Source organism: Carcharodon carcharias, chromosome 3 (assembly GCF_017639515.1).
Source record: "Carcharodon carcharias isolate sCarCar2 chromosome 3, sCarCar2.pri, whole genome shotgun sequence".
NCBI classification, from domain to species: domain Eukaryota; kingdom Metazoa; phylum Chordata; class Chondrichthyes; order Lamniformes; family Lamnidae; genus Carcharodon; species Carcharodon carcharias.
The window spans coordinates 104465245-104483068 of record NC_054469.1 but is presented as its reverse complement, the minus strand read 5'-3'; positions in this window follow the sequence as shown (position 1 = coordinate 104483068).

The following is a 17824-nucleotide window of genomic DNA, read 5'->3' as shown; positions in this document are numbered from 1 at the left end:
TGCAAATGCTGCCTGCATTCAGGTAGATTGCCCTTAGCTTTGTCTTTCTGACATTATTCCACATTCTAGGTTTAGTTGATGCTAGCATTTGTTTTGCCTGCCTTCTAATTTCATTTGCTACTTTTCTACTTTCCATTACCAGCTTTATTTCTTTCCAATTTAAGCTCCCTGTCAGGTTCCCATCCCCCTGACAAGCTAGTTTAAACCCTCCCCAACAGAACTAGCAAATCTCCCTGCGAGGATATTGGTCCTGGTCCTGTTGTGGTGTAACCCATCCATCTTGTCCAGGTCCCACCTGCCCCAGAACCAGTCCCAATGCCTCAGAAATCTGATGCCCTCCCTCCTACACCAATTCTCCAGCCACATATTTACTTGATCAATCCTCCTATTCCTATGCTCACTAGTATGTGGCACTGGGAGTAAAGTTTGAGATTACTGCTCTTGAGGGCCTGCTTTTTAATTTCCTTTCTAACTCCTTAAAATCTGCTTTCAGGACCTCATCCTTCTTCCTACCTGTGTCATTGGTACCAATGTGGAGCACCACCTCTGACTATTCACCCTCCCTTAGAAGGATATCCTACAGCCATTCCATGACACCCTTGACCCTGGATTCATGTTTACAGCTGCAGAAACGCCTAACCCCCGACTATGAAATCCCCTATCACTATTGCTCTTCCTCTCTTCTTCCTCCCCGTGGTGCCACAGACTGGGCTCTGGCTGCACTGGCCTGAGGAACCATCGCCTCACCAATATCCAAAATGGAAAACTGATTAGCAAGCAAAATCTACGAAGGGGACTCCTGCTCTACCTGCCTGGTTCTCTTAGACTGTCTGGCAGTCACCCATTCCATTTCTGTCTATATGCTTCTAACCTGTGGTGTGACCACGTCCCTCAACATTCTATCCACATGGTTCTCTGCCTTGCAGATGCACAACAGTGTCTCCAGCCGCCGCTTGAATTTCTAAAACTGGAGCTCAAGCTTCTGCAGCTGGTGACACTTCCTGCAGATGTATTTGTCTAGGGCATGTGGTGCATCCATGACTTCCCACATACTGCAGGATATACATTCCACTCAGCTGAGCTGGCCTACCAAACCGTAACTTTAAAAGCAAGTTATTACAATTAGAATAAGTAGAATATCTTTTCTAAATCCCAAATTCGAGCGTCCATGCAAAAGGTAGTATCACATGACCTCTCTGCACGTCAGTTGTATATTTGAAAAGGAGAACAAAAACAAAAATAGCTGGAAAAACTCAGCAGGTCTGACAGCATCTGCAGAGAGGGATACAGTTGATGTTTTGAGTCCGTATGACCCTTCATTAGAACTAAGACATATAGGAATGAGTTGAAATATAAGCTGGTAGATGGGGGTGGGACAGGAGAGCTTGATAGAGGGCCAGTGATAGATGGAGGCCAAGAAGAGACTGCCAACGATGTCATAGACAAAAGGACAAAGGGATGTTGACAGTGGTGATATTATCTAAAAGATGTGCTAATGGGGACATTAAGGAAAGCAAGCTAGTGGCAGATGGCCCTAGTGCGGGTGTGGTGGGGAGAAGGGATCAAAATAGGCTAAAAGGTGGAGATGAAACAATAGATCAAAATAAATTTAAAAATAGGAGGGAAGAGAAAAAAATAGTTGTTAAAAAAAAAGATAAATTATTGGAAAAAGGGGGATCGGAAAGGGGGTGGGGATGGAGGAGAGAGTTCATGATCTGAAATTGTTGAACTCAGTATTCAGTCCGGAAGGCTGTAAAGTGCCTAGGCGGAAGATGAGGTGCTGTTCCTCCAGTTTGCGTTGGGCTTCACTGGAACATTGCAGCAGGCCAAGGATGGACATGTGGGCATGAGAGCAGGGTGGAGTGTTGAAATGGCAAGCGACAGGGAGGTCTGGGTCATGCTTGCGGACAGACTAAAAGGTGTTCTGCAAAGCGGTCACCCAGTCTGCATTTGGTCTCTCCAATGTGGAGGAGACCACATTGGGAGCATCAAATGCAGTAGACTAAATTGAGGGAAGTTTAAGTGAAATGCTGCTTCACTTGAAAGGAGTGTTTGGGCCCTTGGACGGTGAGGAGGGGGGAAGTAAAGGGGCAGGTGTTGCACCTTCTGCGGTTGCATGGGAAGGTACCGTAGGAGGGGGTTGAGGTGTAGGGGGTAATGGAGGAGAGGACCAGGGTGTCCTGGAGGGAATGATCTCTGTGGAAAGCCGCCAGGGTGGGTGAAGGGAAAGTGTGTTTGGTGGTGGCGTCATGCTGGAGTTGGCGGAAATGAAGGAGGATGATCCTTTGAACACGGAGGCTGGTGGGGTGATAAGTGAGGACAAGGGGGACCCTATCATGGTCCTGGGAGGGAAAGGAAGATGTGAGGGTGGATGCGCGGGAGATGGGCCAGACACGGTTGAGGGCCTGTCAACCACCGTGGGTGGAAAACCTCGGTTAAGGAAAAGGAGGTTGATCAGCTCAAGCCTGGCACAGCTCCTCTTAGCTATTGTGATAGCTGAGGTGATTCATTTTTAGCAATTGCAGCAATTAACTTCTGAATGATTCATTCTTCCAGTTGGATGAGATAGGAAGGAAGTTTTTCACACCTCCAGGAAGATCATTGTCTGTTGGGCCCTCCACAGATCCCACATCTCCATGAATTGGAATGTGGCAACACAGATTCAAATTGGCAAGCATTTTAGTGTCTTTGTGTCCGAGTGAATTGTCCCTTGTTAGAAAAGTTTAATATGTGAGACCAAACGATGAGATATCAAATTAATTGCATGTGGCACATCTTTGTGACACTTAGGTTAGAGGAACTGATAACATGTTAATAAGTTCTTGTGGTGTCCCAGGTAGAAATAGCTGTAAGTACAAAAAAATGTGAGACTCAGTAAATCAGTGATGTATAATAGTATTAAGTTTAGACTTCCAGGCCAGGACTTTCCCCTTGGCGATTTGGGGATGGGGCCTGGTCGCTGAGAGGATATGATGCAGGATGACATCGGGAGGAATCCTCGACATCATCCCAGTCCATTTAAATTTTTAGGAAGGCGGGCAGACAATGAAATCAGCTGTTCGCCCTCCGACCTTTCAATGGCCAATTGACAGGCTATTTAAAGTAATTAATGACCTGCCCCACCAACCTTAACGCTGGCGGGGAGGCCAGGAGCCCCAGCAGGCCCTAGATTATTGATGAAACTTCATCCACTGGTCGGATGAAATTTCATGTCCATTTTGTAAAACATTAATAAAGTTTATGTGTTCTTTATTAACATGTCACATCTCGTGTGACATTGTCACAAGAGGGGGACATGTTAATTTTTTAATGTTTCTATTTTTGAAGTTTTTTCCACTGTCAGTATTCTCCCTGAGACAGGACTTTGCCTCAGGGAGCAGTGCGCTCTTTTGCGCGCAGTTTGACAGATGGGGATGCCTTCCTGTCGGTGATGCCGCTGGGCGGGCCTTAATTGGCCCGCCCACTTAAAATGGTGGCGGGCCCCGTTTCAGTGGCGGGGGTCAGCTGGCCGCCTGCCGCCGCGCCAGTGGGGCCCGGACGCTATCCGAGGGCAAAATTCTGCCCCCAAATACAATTTGATATCTTTATAGGACATCTGTACAGTATACATAATATACTATTGAAAAGTTATAAATACACCCAGAAAGCCTTTGGAGAACTGATCTTAACAGTTGCCAACAAGTGGTTGCCAACAAAATGTCAATTTATAATGAAGCAGAAAATATATCAATGATTTAGATTTAAATGTAGGAGGCATTTTTTAGCAAATTGGCAGATAATACAAAAATTGGTTTGTGATTGATAGTGAGGAGAAGAGCTATAGACTGCAGGAAAATATCAATAGACCAGTAAGGTGTGCATAAAAATGGAAATTGGATGGGTTGTTTTCTTGGAACAGAGCAATTTAATCGAGTGTATAAAATTAGCAAGGGCCTAGATAGATAGGAAGGCCCCATTTCTCTTAGCAGAGAAGTCAATAACCAGGGATCATAGATTAATGTGTTGCGGAAGGATTCAAGGAGAGTTCAGGTGAGTAATGGTGGTCTGGAACTCACTGTCGGAAAGGGTGGTATAGGCAGAAAGCCTCAATATATTTTAAAAATAATTAAATATGCACTTGAAGTGTAGTAACCTACATAGCTATATAACAAGAGCTGGGAACTGGGTAGTTCTGGCCGGATAGCTCTTTCTCAGCAGGCACAATGGGCCAAATGGCCTCTTTCAGTGCTCAAATTTTCTATGTTTCTATGTTAGATAAAGAAAAGCTGTTCCATTTATCCAATAAGCCAGGTTTCAGAACAATACCATTTGATGCCCATAGATTAATTGTTGACATGTGGTGCTAAAGCATAAACTATGTCAAAAAAAGTACGTTTGGGTAGAATTTCCACAGCCTTCTTCTGATCCCCAACTTTACTTTGTCAGAAGGTCAACAGAAACATCAGAGAAACAGTATACGTCATTGTTCATGCCATTTCTCCTAAGTTTCCATTGATCTCCCACCAAAGAAATGGGGGAAATCAAGAGACCACCCTCTACACCCACAGAAATTCCAGATAATTAGGCTTAGAAATAGGTTCAGTCAGCTACATCATGTCTTGAGTGGGTGGATCTTGCATCACATGTTCACCAGAAAAAACATAAGAAGATAAGAAATAGGAAAAGGGGTAGACCATTCGGCCCCTCGAGCCTGCTCCACCATTCAATAAGATCATGGGTGTCTTCTTGTGTTTTGATTTCCACATTCCCATCTAACCCCGACAACCTTTGATTCCCTTGCCTAACAAGAATCTATGTATCTCTGCCCTAAAAATATTCAATCACCCCGCCTCCACCACCTTCTGAGGCAGAGAGTTCTAAAGTCACACAACCCTCTGAGAGAAAAAAATTGTCTTCATCTCTGTCCTAAAAGGGTGACCCCAAATTTTAAAGCAGTGAAAACATGCTTCAGTGTGGTCATTACTATGAGAAGCATCACCAAATGAATCTCCCAATTTACATCATTAGGAAGATGAGGTTGGAGTTTCTAAAGTGGGACTGATTAAATGACTCTCAACTAATTTATTCCCAAAGTTTAAAACTGTAGTTCAATAAGACACTGTCAAAGAAATCAACACTATCAAAAGTCAGACAAACACTTGAGGTGAGTAACATTGTCAGTCTCCTAAATCTTTGTTGGTACATTCTGAAAGTACAGGCAATAAATCCAAGCAAATAAGGATTTAAGAAATGCTAGGTCAAGACAGGCACATTTACTGGAATTTTTGAGGATATGATAGAGCTGGCAATGGGAGTAAGGTATCTGCAAGCTGAGTATAAGTTGACGCTGAGTAAGTCCTTTAAATATTCTGAGCTGAGGCTTAAAATGAATAGTTTCAATCGATGCCTGGTCTTGTAAGCTTTCTCATACCTTTGGGTAGAATTTTCCCCCCGTCAGGGTTGTGCGGGGGTGGGCGCAGACCCAATCGGCACCAGTGTGACCCGCACCCAGGAGCGCTCTGCACTCCCTGTGCGGGCAGGGGGGTGGGGGTTTTCCCTGAGTCGGGAGTGCACTCTTTTGCACATGCATGCGAAAGAGCACAGAAATCTCCCTGAGGCACAGAGGTACCTCAGGGAGATTAGTTTTAAGGTTAAACTATTAAATGAAGTGTTGTCAAAATTTTTATGACATGATCCTTCATGTGAAACTGTCACATGAGCTTGGACATGTGCATTAATTTTAATAAAACATTTTCTGAAAATTTTAAATCATTCATGAAACCTCATCCTGCCCATGGATGAGGTTCCATGAAAATGCGAAGGCCGCCTGGGCTCTTCGCCTGTCCGCCAACCTTAAGGTTGGATGGGCAGCTTTCTCAATAGGCTTAATTAGTTCGTTAATGGCCTCAACAGACTTTAGAGAGTTCGGCGGGTGCACAGCTGAGTCAGCTGCGCTTCCGCTGAACTGAAAATCTAAATGACAAGCGGTGACATCGGGACACATGGTCGACGTCCCCCGCGTCATTTTACGCCTCGGCGAACAGGCCCCACCTCCGCTCGCTGAGCCGAAGATTCAACCCATAGAGTCAGTGAAGGAGGCTGCTGGGTGGGTTCTGATGTGAAACCATCCAGAGGGAATATTCCCTCAACCATGTTAGCTCCAGCCCAGCTGCTGGACTCTAGCTCACCATTCAACTCTAAGTGTCAGCAATGAGATCTGTGAAGCCTTTGGTGAAGCTTTGCTTAATCTGAATCTAGAATCTAAAGGTGAACAAGTTGTAGAGTGAGGTTTATGGAGTCACCATAGCTGATGCCCCTGAATTCATCATTTGTTTTGCACTGGTCTTGTTTTGCACGCATCTTTCCCTCAACTATAACCTTTAGCTGTCCTAGGTAGATGGGAATTATGTCCACTAAATGTTAAATGTTTTGTGCTCATAAAATATCATTCATTTTAAAGCAGCTTGTATGATATCTACTTTCCTTGCCACCTCAGCTGAGAGAGGGCATGAACTAGGCATTTGGACAGCAGGTCCCTGCTTCTCCCATGGCTCTTGCTTAATTATACACTGTAAGTCACCCACTTTACTCTTGCTACTAATTTCACTAAAGAAATTCTACACGGTGGATGGGCTGGATTTTCGTGGAGACCCCATGGACCATTACATATGGCAGGAGGGACTCAATTCTGGATTCCCACCCCCATTTCCAGCACCCCCAATTTTTTCTGGCATGGGCTAAGGGTATAGGCAGCAAGCCTGCATCCTGCCTTCCAAAGCTGACTGACTCCATTGCGGGGGTGGGTAGGCATGTGTGGAAATGCTTGAAAAGCTAGCCATTCAACACTTTCTTTAAAAAACTGCTGCCACAGCAACACAATAGAAGTGTCAATCAATCAGAACTTGAAAGTATCAATAACATAAACTATAAGTATTTGACACCTCCTTATATTGTGTAAGTATACACTGAGCCAGTGACAAAAGAGATTACAGAAAACAAAGCTTATAAAGCTATCAATCAAGCAATGTTTTCCCTCCTGTGCGTCTGTTCTAACTTCCTTTCTGGAAGTCTGGGCTCTCAGCCAAGTGTCATTATATTTGGGGAATGTGACATTCTATAAAATCCAGCCCCCAAGGTGGGCACACCAAGCCAGGAAATTTCCCAACTCAAGCTACCTGACCCAAAGTGAAGATCCAGCCTGATGTATCATAGTTGACACTTGGATAAGTAGAAATGACAACATAAGTTCCATTTAGATGTTCTAAGACAATGGTCTGGTGAAATTAATTGCTCCTGTTCCACATATAGTGGAGGGGAAAATTGTTGAATCACAATAATAATGGGTTACATGAAAATTTCTCATGCTTTCCTGCACTTGATTGTACGCTTTAGTGACAGAGAGGGGGTGAGTGAGAAGATATATAATGCTTAAATGATACTACACCTCAGCATCTTTAGCTCCACCTCCCTACAGCTTTGAAGCCCCAATTCATCAGAAGAATGGAAGGGCTGGTAATTCCTGGTTTGTATTTGCCAATTATGTGTTACCTTATCATGCAAAGAGAGAAACAGAGGTAAGGCAACAGTAGGTGCGATTTTAAGGGTATGCACCAGGCAATTACATTGGTAAGGTAGGAACGTGGAGCGCAGTTTCCTAGGAAATTTGTGAGTGATTGCAGCATTGTAGGTACCGTTAAAGCTGGCAAAAGTTTCCATTAACAAAATGGACGAGAATGGAAAGTCAGACATTTGCAGCGGATTTACAATAGCAGGCAACAAGGTACACCATTACTCGTACTGAGACAAATAATGCAAGCTCCCCAAACATGGTTACCTTTGGCAGGATCACCAGCGGTGCTTCTCGATATCAGAATGCGCCCTCTTAGGTTTTTGCCACCAGTAATTACAGCACTAAAAGTTCATTTTCCTGGTGGTCCTTGGTGATGATGGTCATCGTTGATGACGGAGCCAAGAGACAAAAATATGGGAGTTGGAATATGAGATTATGCCATAAACCTGTTTTCAGCCAATTCCTACAAGCCCTGAGACTTTTTCATGTATAGAGATTGCATGAAATGTGTGACAGATCATTAACACCTTGAAAATGGTTTTAAAATATTTAAATTGGATACATGTACAATTGAAGAGTTTTTAAAAATTAGAACCACATAGTTTGTCTTCTAGGCTTATTTTGATTGATGTTCCTAAAGGGGCCTGGGATCTTTGTGGAATTTTGAAATTCCATTTTGACAGTTCATTTTTGCATTGTGTTTTTTATAATCGTATTTTTGCCATCTTTTGTGGGATATAATTTAAATATGTATTTTTTGTCCACACCTATCTGGTACAATTTGTATTCCAGTATAAAATTAGGTAGCTTTTTAGATGTTGCAAGAAAAATGGCTGGCGATTAATTGTTAAACCTGTCGGAGGTATTTATGTGCTGGTTGTGTTCTGGTAGAAAAGGAGTGACCCCACAATTCTGTACACAAAGTTTAAGATGCACTTGGACCAGTATTAAAGTGATAATTTACAAGCTGTCAGAGAAAAACAGAACAGTACATCTCTTTTGATGACAGCAACAATTGTCATCTGTGGTGAAGATAAAGCATGTGAGAAGAAACCTTAGCTCAGGCAAACATAAATTCATTTCTATGAAAGAAGTGATAACAAAAGCTAGATTTACCCACCACTCAAGCATCACTTAAAACATAAACCAGAGCTTTGGGTTTACAAAATCTTCACAAATGCTGAACGTTAGTAGGCAACAGAGCTATGATGAATACAATATTCCCTTGCTGCGTTCTGTAAAAACAAAAGAATATATAATTTTTTTCATACTTCCAGCTCTGTTGCTCTATAAAGGCATTCCTGGATCTAAAAAGGATGGCACTTTGGCTGTTGCTATATCAGATGGGCTGCATGGGGTGTTGTGGGGAACATGGAGGATAATGGGAAGAGGAAGACTTATGAATAGCAGCCTAATGGTGAAAAATCAGTGTCTTATTCAATATACCATTGAACCAGACAATAATTTTGTTGAGGAGCCTTCCCTTCTGTGAGACAGCTTTGTGTCTTACAGTTTTTACTTTTTAGAAAATTCAATCACATCTTGTTGTGACACCTTTAACTTCTGAGTCCCCATTTTCTCATTGATTTGTTCACTCTTGTTAAAATTGTTGCCTGGCATTTTAGTTTTCTTAATCTAGCATTTGATCCAGCAACTTTCCATAAATTATTACAATACTAGCAGATCTCCTGCGATATTGCTCAGGCTATGTCAGAGGTTATTTTGTGGTTAGGTGCTGGTCTAGGATCAGTTGTACACACACATCGCGTTAAAAGATCATGGGGTTAAGCCCTGCTGCAGGGAATTGAGGACACAAACCAGCCCAATACTTCAGTGTTGTACTGAGGGAATGCTGCACTGTCAGCAATGTTGTCTTTCAAGTGAGATGTTAGCTCGAGATTTCTTAAAAAAGCCTAAGGCATTTTCACGCATTGATATCTTCATTAAAATTTTTATGTGAAGGCCTCAGCCTTTTCCAATAGCCAGAGCTTGGACTTGATATTTTTGATTAGAATTATGGTTCTGTTAGCTGAATGAAATTGTGCTGTCTGTGCATGTTGGTGTCCCAAATTTCCCAGGATGCGGCAGTTTCATCAAATTAACTAAACTTAAATATTTATCTTTAGCTTCCAGCAGTTTTTGCTTTTTTGCTAAATGATTTGAAAGAAGACAAGTTTCAAGAACTTTGTTCAGATAAAATGTGGATTTTTTCACAACTGAGGGTCTATGGCTGAGTGTGTATGAGAGAGAAAAACAAAGAGACTTGATATACCTCTTGTGGCATTGTTTAATAAACTTCAGAAAATTTATTAAGCTGAGATGGATGCAACTTAACTCCCCATTATAATTAGTGATAGTTTTCAAAAACAAACAGATGAATAAAACAGAAAAACTTTTAACTTCTAGTTTGCCTATGTCTACACGATGAAAGTGTCTAATTACTAATATCTGAGGGACTGGAAAGAGAATGGGAGAAAGAATCAGGGTCAAGAAAAGAGTCACAAGTAGATTGAACACTTTTGGTCACTCTAATTTCACTTTTTAAACAGGTAAATTGACTCTCGAAAGCAAACAAAGTGAGGAATCTTATGGAGTCGACAGGCGTTCTGGCCCCGCGTTGCCTCTTTTTGGGTAGACCTGTCGCATCTTGTTCCACTCAGGCACTTGTCAGGCCAGCAGTAGGCCTTCCCTTGGATTAAGGACCCTGAATGCAGAAGTCCCGCCCACTGTGAGCTAGTGACCAATAAGAGGCCAACAGCTCTACTGAATGGCAGCACCACTGGGAGGCAGTGGCTGCTACCAGTAATGCACCTACTCGAGGTCCATGATCATTGCTGGACCCAGGCCAGGGGTGAGCGATGGTAGTATGGAGCCATGGGATGGGGGCTGAGGGAGAAGGGGGGAGTGGGGAGGTCGGTAGCAACTGCAGGGGGTGCTCTCTCGGCCCCCTTCCTGATGCTGGGTCTCTCAATAAGGCACTGAGTGCCTTTGAATGAGGCACCCTGCCTGGGAGCCCCCAAGCAATACCTCATGGGTTTTATTCTCGAGTTCCCCCCATGGCAAGTCCCCCACCCACCACTAGGGTAATACCAGCAGTGGCGGGATGGAGCCCTTAAGTGGACATTGGTGGAAGGTCATTGATGAAGCAGCTGAAAATGGACACCATCCTGAGGAACTCCTGCAGTGATGTCCTGGGACTGAGATGTTGGACCTCCAACAACTGCAACCATCTTCCTTTGCGCTAGATATAACTCCAACCAGTGGAGAGTTTTTGTTCTGATTCACAATGACTTCAGTTTTATTCGGGCTCCTTGATGCTGTAATATGCCTCTAAGGGATAGCAGCAGGCCATCATGTTAATGGAAATATTTCATGTAATCCAGCCTCAGTTTCACTTTGGCCTGGAGCAGAGCACAGACACACAGCTCTGCAGCTCTGATGTCCTCAAGCTTTCTGTTCATGTGTACCTGTTCACATGTGCCTAGAATTAATAAATGAACCCAGAACGTGTTTGCACAATTCCTTATGATCAATTGGTGTCTTTTTATCATTATAACACACACGACATTGTGCCGCAATGGTTCCTTCTAAATGACATAGTGCTCAGCCTGGCAGCAAGATTAAATACTGGTACGACATTTTGAACAGTCTTAGATTGTTCTATATGGCATGAGATAACCCTTGACGTTCTGGTCAGACCGCAACAAAGTCACAGCATTGGAGGGTGTTCAAATCACAGTGTGATGACTGCACAGAAAAGCTTTGAAGACACAGTGCCGGGATAGCGCTTAAATAAAGAGCTGGTAAGCAGATGGACCCCTCATGGTGAGTTGGACAATACATCAAGAGGACCAGCACCAGGTTAGCTCAGTCGGGAAAGGCAAGTGACCAGGGTGTGGGCCGGATGGATAGCGAGCAATGGAAGAATCAAGCAAAATAAAAAACAAACAATAAGTCTAAATATAGGCCCAGAGAATGTTGTGATTATAATGGACAGAGCTTCGGAAAACCACACAAAAGCAGCTACAGCAATACTCATTCCAGGCACTATAGGAGAAGGAAGGTCGAAAGGATATTGTTAAGATGTCACAAAATTCCAGTTTGAAGTTGGATGCAGCTGGCCTACTATCAGAGTTCAAAATGTTAAACAGCGTACAGATCTATGGTTTCTTGATTCAGGTGTGTCTGAACCAAAGAAGCAAGCCATAAAAATTCACCTAGTAATTGGGAATTAAGGTCTACACAGGCGGAGCACATCAGGATTAACAGTAAAAGAGCTAAAGGATCCCCAAAAGATATGGGCTACATTGGAAGACCGATTCAGAATCTGGTTAAACTTCCGTATTCATCAACTAGAGTTCATATCATTTCAACAACAGCCTGCAGAATCCATAGACCAGTTCATCAGCAGATGTGAAGAAAAGGGTACGTACTGTGATTTTTCAAATGCAGACCAAGCAGAGTTATTGAGTTGGTGATCACATCCACTCCCATGAAAGAATTCCAGAAAGATCTGCTAGACAAGCCCAACATTTACAGCATTGAAGAGCTCCACAAGGATGGAGGTAATAATGAAGTGATCCTCGCAGGGCGACAAAGCTTACAGCCCTAAGTACCACCCCAATTATTCACACACTTATTAGCGTACCTAAGCCTAGTGAGCCTTGTGGAAGGTGTGGCCTTCTGCATGCACCAAGGAAATGCCAAGTTTTCCAGCAATTCTGCAAAGCATGTGGCAGAAAAGGCCATTGGCAGAGGCTGCACACTCAAGCAAAGGTTGATGCAGGAGCAAAGAGCTGTGCACTGATCCAAATAGACCATACACAATGGGTACCCTCACGCAATAAGAATGACCATCCCATATATTACTGTGAACAATCAAAGAAACCGCCAGGCAGGATTACCATGAAAGATCCGGGCGTACCAGCAGATTACCTCTACACTTTAGAGACTCACAGAGCGGAATCGTCCTAGATTTGCACTAAGTGCGGTAGCGGGCAGGAAAAAAATTTTACCCGCCAGCCCCAATGGTGGCTTCTCATGCCATATCATCCCAAACCCACCACATTAATTATGCATTCCTGGGAAACATGCCACTTCCATGGTGGGCAGGCTCTCGTTTGCCCACCACACCATCACTTTGCCGCTTCATCACCCCAAGTGCCACATTTAAAGTGCAGCCGTGCACCCACCTGCTTCCAGACCAGGGTTGTCACAAGGAAGACAGGATGGCCCCAAAAGACAAAAGGATTGCAGTCCCCCGTTTCAGTGACGCATCCCTCGATCGCCTTTTGAACGCCGTGGAGGCCCACCGTGATGTCCTCTACTGCCGCTCTGGCCACAGGATGGGCAGTGGCATCACCAATCCAACTTGGGAGGCAGTGGCAGTGGTGGTCAGCACCAATGCCCTGCAAACAAGGACAGCCAGTACAGCTACAGGATGAATGGTCTCTTCCGTTCCACCAGGGTAACTCACTCTTCTCATTGCTCTCAACTCACACACTCACAAACCAATCACACATCCACAGGGATCTCACATCTCAAGGGCCAACACCACTATCTCTCACACACACCCTCACATCTCCATCAGGCTCATACCCTCTCGAGCTCACGTCCTCATCCCATCCATGGCTCCGCTCACCACACAAACGTTCCATCCAGTGCCATGTGTCCTGCTCTCACACTCTCCTGTTTTTAATGCAAAAGAAACTGGCACACAACAACAGGGAGAGGTCCCAGACCAGGGTGGAGTGGCCCACATTAGCCCCCTCACTCACTCTGAAGAGCGTGCCATCATGCTGACTGGTGAGGACGTGGACCAAGCCTGCGGCGAGGATGAGGCCAGAGGCTAACTCCCACGTGGGGACCCTGCTCCTCATCATCCCTCTAATAATGTAAATGCGAGTTCTCTCTCTCTCCTGCTTTTGACTCTGCTGCCATTCACTAATTATCTCTACTTTGGTTCACAGGGAGCTCTGCCAAGCGACCAACACCATCAGCCAGACAGTCCCTCAGCTCCATCCAGGTCCTCACCTCCATTCAAGAGGACACCTCCTCCATTGAAGAGCTGGAAATAAGCAGCCTGGAAGACCCGTCACAGCGCTTACCCGCACCCTGCATCAGCGCAGAGACACTCACCTCGGTGGAACTTAAATCTAGAGCGGGTTCAGGTTCACAATCTGGTGGTCACCGCACAGACAAGTGTCCACAGCAACAGGAGGCAGCTTCAGCCCAGCTCCCCAGAGCTTGGAGGCCTGCTGGGGAAGAGGCATCTGTGAGGTCTGCGTCAGATGATGAACCTCTGGATTTAGCCTTTCTGCTGAGTCATCAGAAGGTGGGGGAACATCGCGCAGAACTGTTGGAAGCCCTCAGAGTGGCTCGTGAATCGGAGGAGTGCATCTACCTGCTCTCTGATGAAGTGGTGCCCACATGTGCGTGTATGGAGGTCTCCATGGGCAGGATGGTGGATGCCATGGAGACCCTGGCCCAGTGGAAATTGGGGATGTGTGCAGATCTACACTCCATTGCAGGAGCCACGGGTAAGTTCATGCAGTGGCAATGCGAGAGGAAAGTGGGACATCTCAACATCACGCCAGGTCCTCCTCCCATTGTCTTCTTCACTGAATGCTGGGTTCCCCCATCATTGAAGAGGGGGATATTTATGGACCCTCTTCTCTGGTTAGTTTTTTGAATTGGCCATCAACATTCACCACCATCAAGGCTGCAGAGCTTTGATCTGATCTGTTGATTGTGGGATTGCTTAGCTCTGTTTATAGCATCTATAGCTTCCACTGTTTCGCATGCAAGTCACCCTGTGTTGTAGCTTCACCAGATATGGTACCTCATTTTTAGGTATGCCTGGTACTTCTCCTCGCATGCCCTCCTGCACTCCTCATTGTACCAGGGTTGAGTGCATTTGAATCCCAGGGCAACTCCTTCCCAACTGTATACCACTGTGCTGCCACCTCTTGTGGGTCTTGTCTTGTCCTGCTGGCGGGACAAAACAAGGGATGGTGATGGTGGTGTCTGGGATATTGTCTCTAAGGTATGATTCCATGAGTATGACTATGTCAGGCTGTTACTTGACTAGTTTCAAAGGCAACTCTCCCAATTTTGGCATGAGCTCCCAGATGTTAGTAAGGAGTACTTTGCGGGGTCAAATGGGCAGGGTTTGCCATTGTCTTTTCAGGTGCCAAGGTCAATGCCAGATGATCCGTCTGATTTTATTTCTTTTCCACTTCTAGTTTGATGCAGTTGAGTAACTTGCTAGACCATTTCAGAGGGCAGTTAAGAGTCAGCCACACTGCCATGTGACTGGAGTCATATGTAGGCCAGACAAGGTTAACAATGACAGATTTCCTTCCCTAAAGGACATTAGTGAACCAGGTGGGTTTTTGCGAAAGTCCAATAGTTTCATGGTTAATAACTGAGACTAGCTTTTTTTTTTAAAAGTCCAGATTTATTAATTAATTAAATTTAAATTCAGCCAGCTGCCATGGTGGATTTTAACTTCAGTTCCCTGAAAATTAGCCCCGGCCTCTAGATTACTAGCCCAGTATCATCAACACTACATCGCCCTACTGAAAATGTCAACATAATTTTTGTTTTCAAGTGCACTCAATGCTCTCAATTACAATTTGACATCAATAGTCCTAATTTGGAATGTACTTGATATCAAATTTGATAGTGCACTCAAAGCTATATCCAGCATGCTCAAAGGTATCCAGCACATTCAAAGTTATCAAATATACTCAGCAACCTGCATTATAAATACATTACTTAAATAATATTTGAATTTATTCAGTTTTTCACATAGTTAATAAAAATTGCTTTGCTATACAATGCAAACTTGAGAACACCACCTGATCTGCATCTGTTTCAGGGTCCAAATTCTCCCACCTTTCTCCCTCCATCCTACTTCCAGCCTCTTCCCTTCCCTCCAGCCTCTCACCCTTCCAAACTCTTCCCCTCCCCTCAGCTTTCCATCTCCCTCAAGCCTTCCCCCTCCTTCCATCCAGCCTCTATACCCATCCTTCAGCTTCTCCCTCTCCCTCCATAATCTCCCTTCTCTCCAGGCCTTGGGGCCTCACCAATCTTTCAGGCCTTGGGGACTCCTGAACTTTCACCTGGTTTCCTAAACTCTATCCAGGCCTCCGGCTTCTCCAGTACTTAATTGCCACGGTCTTGCTCCCGCTCCAACTTAAAATCTTCACAGGTCTGCCCAGTAAACATCTCTTCCAGTTTCCAGCTGGCCCTGTAAACAGATGTCTTCAGCTGGCGGGGGTAGGGGGGAAGAGGAGGAGAATAAGAGGGAAGGGGCAGGGGAAGAAGGGGAAAGGGAAGAAGGGATGGTGAAGGATGAAGGGGAAAATGGAATAAGGGAAGTGTGGGGAACAGAAGGGAGAGAAAGAGAGAGGGGGAGTGGGGAGGGAGGAAGGGAACCTCTGTAAAGCGGGGGTCCGTGATTTTCCATGAATTTGTAAAACCCATTGAACCTCTTTGACCAAGCTTTTGGTCATATGACTAAATACTGCCTCAAGTTGGCTCACTCTACCTGAAAAGTTTGACTTTTGAAAGTTTAGGGGGCAAGCTAGTATATCTTGCTACCACAGAGTCCAATTTTTTTTGTTAGCTCAGTTCTGCAGTCAATGGACGAAGCGCCTTTGCGCCTAAGTGAGTATTTATCAATCATTAAAAGGTTATCGGCAGTACCAATAGTTAAACATAACAAGTTGGTGACGGGGACAACAGACCTTTGCAGTAATGCTACTCACACAATGAAACAGCTAGAAGAAGGAAATTACTAGCTAAAAAAAGTGCGGCCGCCGATATTCCTGAAGTGCAAGATGCAAAAACAATTAAGTCCCTGTAGAGTTAAATCTTTAAAAAGTGCTGTTGCTCTGATGATTAAAGAGAAAAAGGCAACTGGAGCAGGGGGCTGGGCAGCAGCTCTGGGTTTAAAGAATAAACAGCCCGGATCTGACCAGCTGAGAAGTCTCCCAGTGCGCTCCCAAAGTTCAGAAAAAAAACAAAGGGGATCTGCAGTAAAAAGAAAGAACTAGCCAGCAGAGAAAGTGCTGCAGTGATTTATTTTCATTTTCAAGGGCTTAAGAACAAGAGACACACAATCCCGGGGATCCCAAGAATAGCGCTAGAAAACTACAACGGCAGGGCCGACGGCTAAAGATCCAAAATAGGGCTAAGGAGAAAGGAAAGAATCCCAGAGAAAAGAAGTGACCTTACCTTGAAAATGTTAAAAGAAAGTTTAACAAAGAAGGCCCACCATCGTTGGGAGCCCAGCAAAATCTGAAAAGCATGGGATAAAACATAGAGACCTAACCAGCAGCTGCTGACTGCCTGAGTTTAAAAAAAGGGAACTGTCTTAAAGTGGTAACCGCATTTAAAGTGGTGACTGAAAGAAAAGGAAATGACAGTAAACAAAAAGAACCTGATGAAGGTGATAAAATAAAAATGACTATACTCACTGGGTCTACGGGACATTTCGATGTTAAACAGTGGAGATCCCACACTGTACACTTTGCAATTTGTCCTTGCAAATGCAATTGAAAATAATAGGGAGTGGCAACTTTCCCAAGTGTGATGGGAGTGTGATGGGAGCTAAAACCTTTGGCTTATGAAGAAGCTTGGTGCAGCCTGACAAACCTAGCAAAAAATTGTATGAGAGCACTGTAAAAGTCCTGGAAATACATGTTTCCCCTAAGCCACTTATAGCAGAAAGATTCAGGCCTCACAAAAGAAACCAAGAAGAGGGGGCAATAATTGCACAGTATGTTGTAGTACTTAAAAAGCTCACTGAACATTGTGAATTCAAGAAAGTACTGAACAATACCCTCCTTGACAGGTTGGTCTGTGGCCTTCAAAGTGAAGCAATCCAGAAATGCCTCCTAACAGAGGCTAACCTCACTTTGCAGAAAATCAGAGAGATTGTTGTTTCCGTGGAGCTGGCTGCAAAAGAAGCACAGCAGCTGAGTGCATCAACTCGAATGCATAACATAACACTAAGCGTGCACACAAAATAGCATGCAGCCAAGAATGTTACCGTTGTGGAAAGCCTGGTCACCATCCATCTGAATGTTGGTGCAGGGATCTTCAATGCCGTCAGTGTGGCAAAAAGGGACACATTGAGTGTGCTTGTAAAAACAAAAAAGTGGCAGGAATCAGAAAAGCAAATCAGAGGAAAATAAATCTGCATCACAAGAAGAAAGATTTACATGTCATACAGCAGGAACGAGTGCACCAGAGTGACAGCAAGTC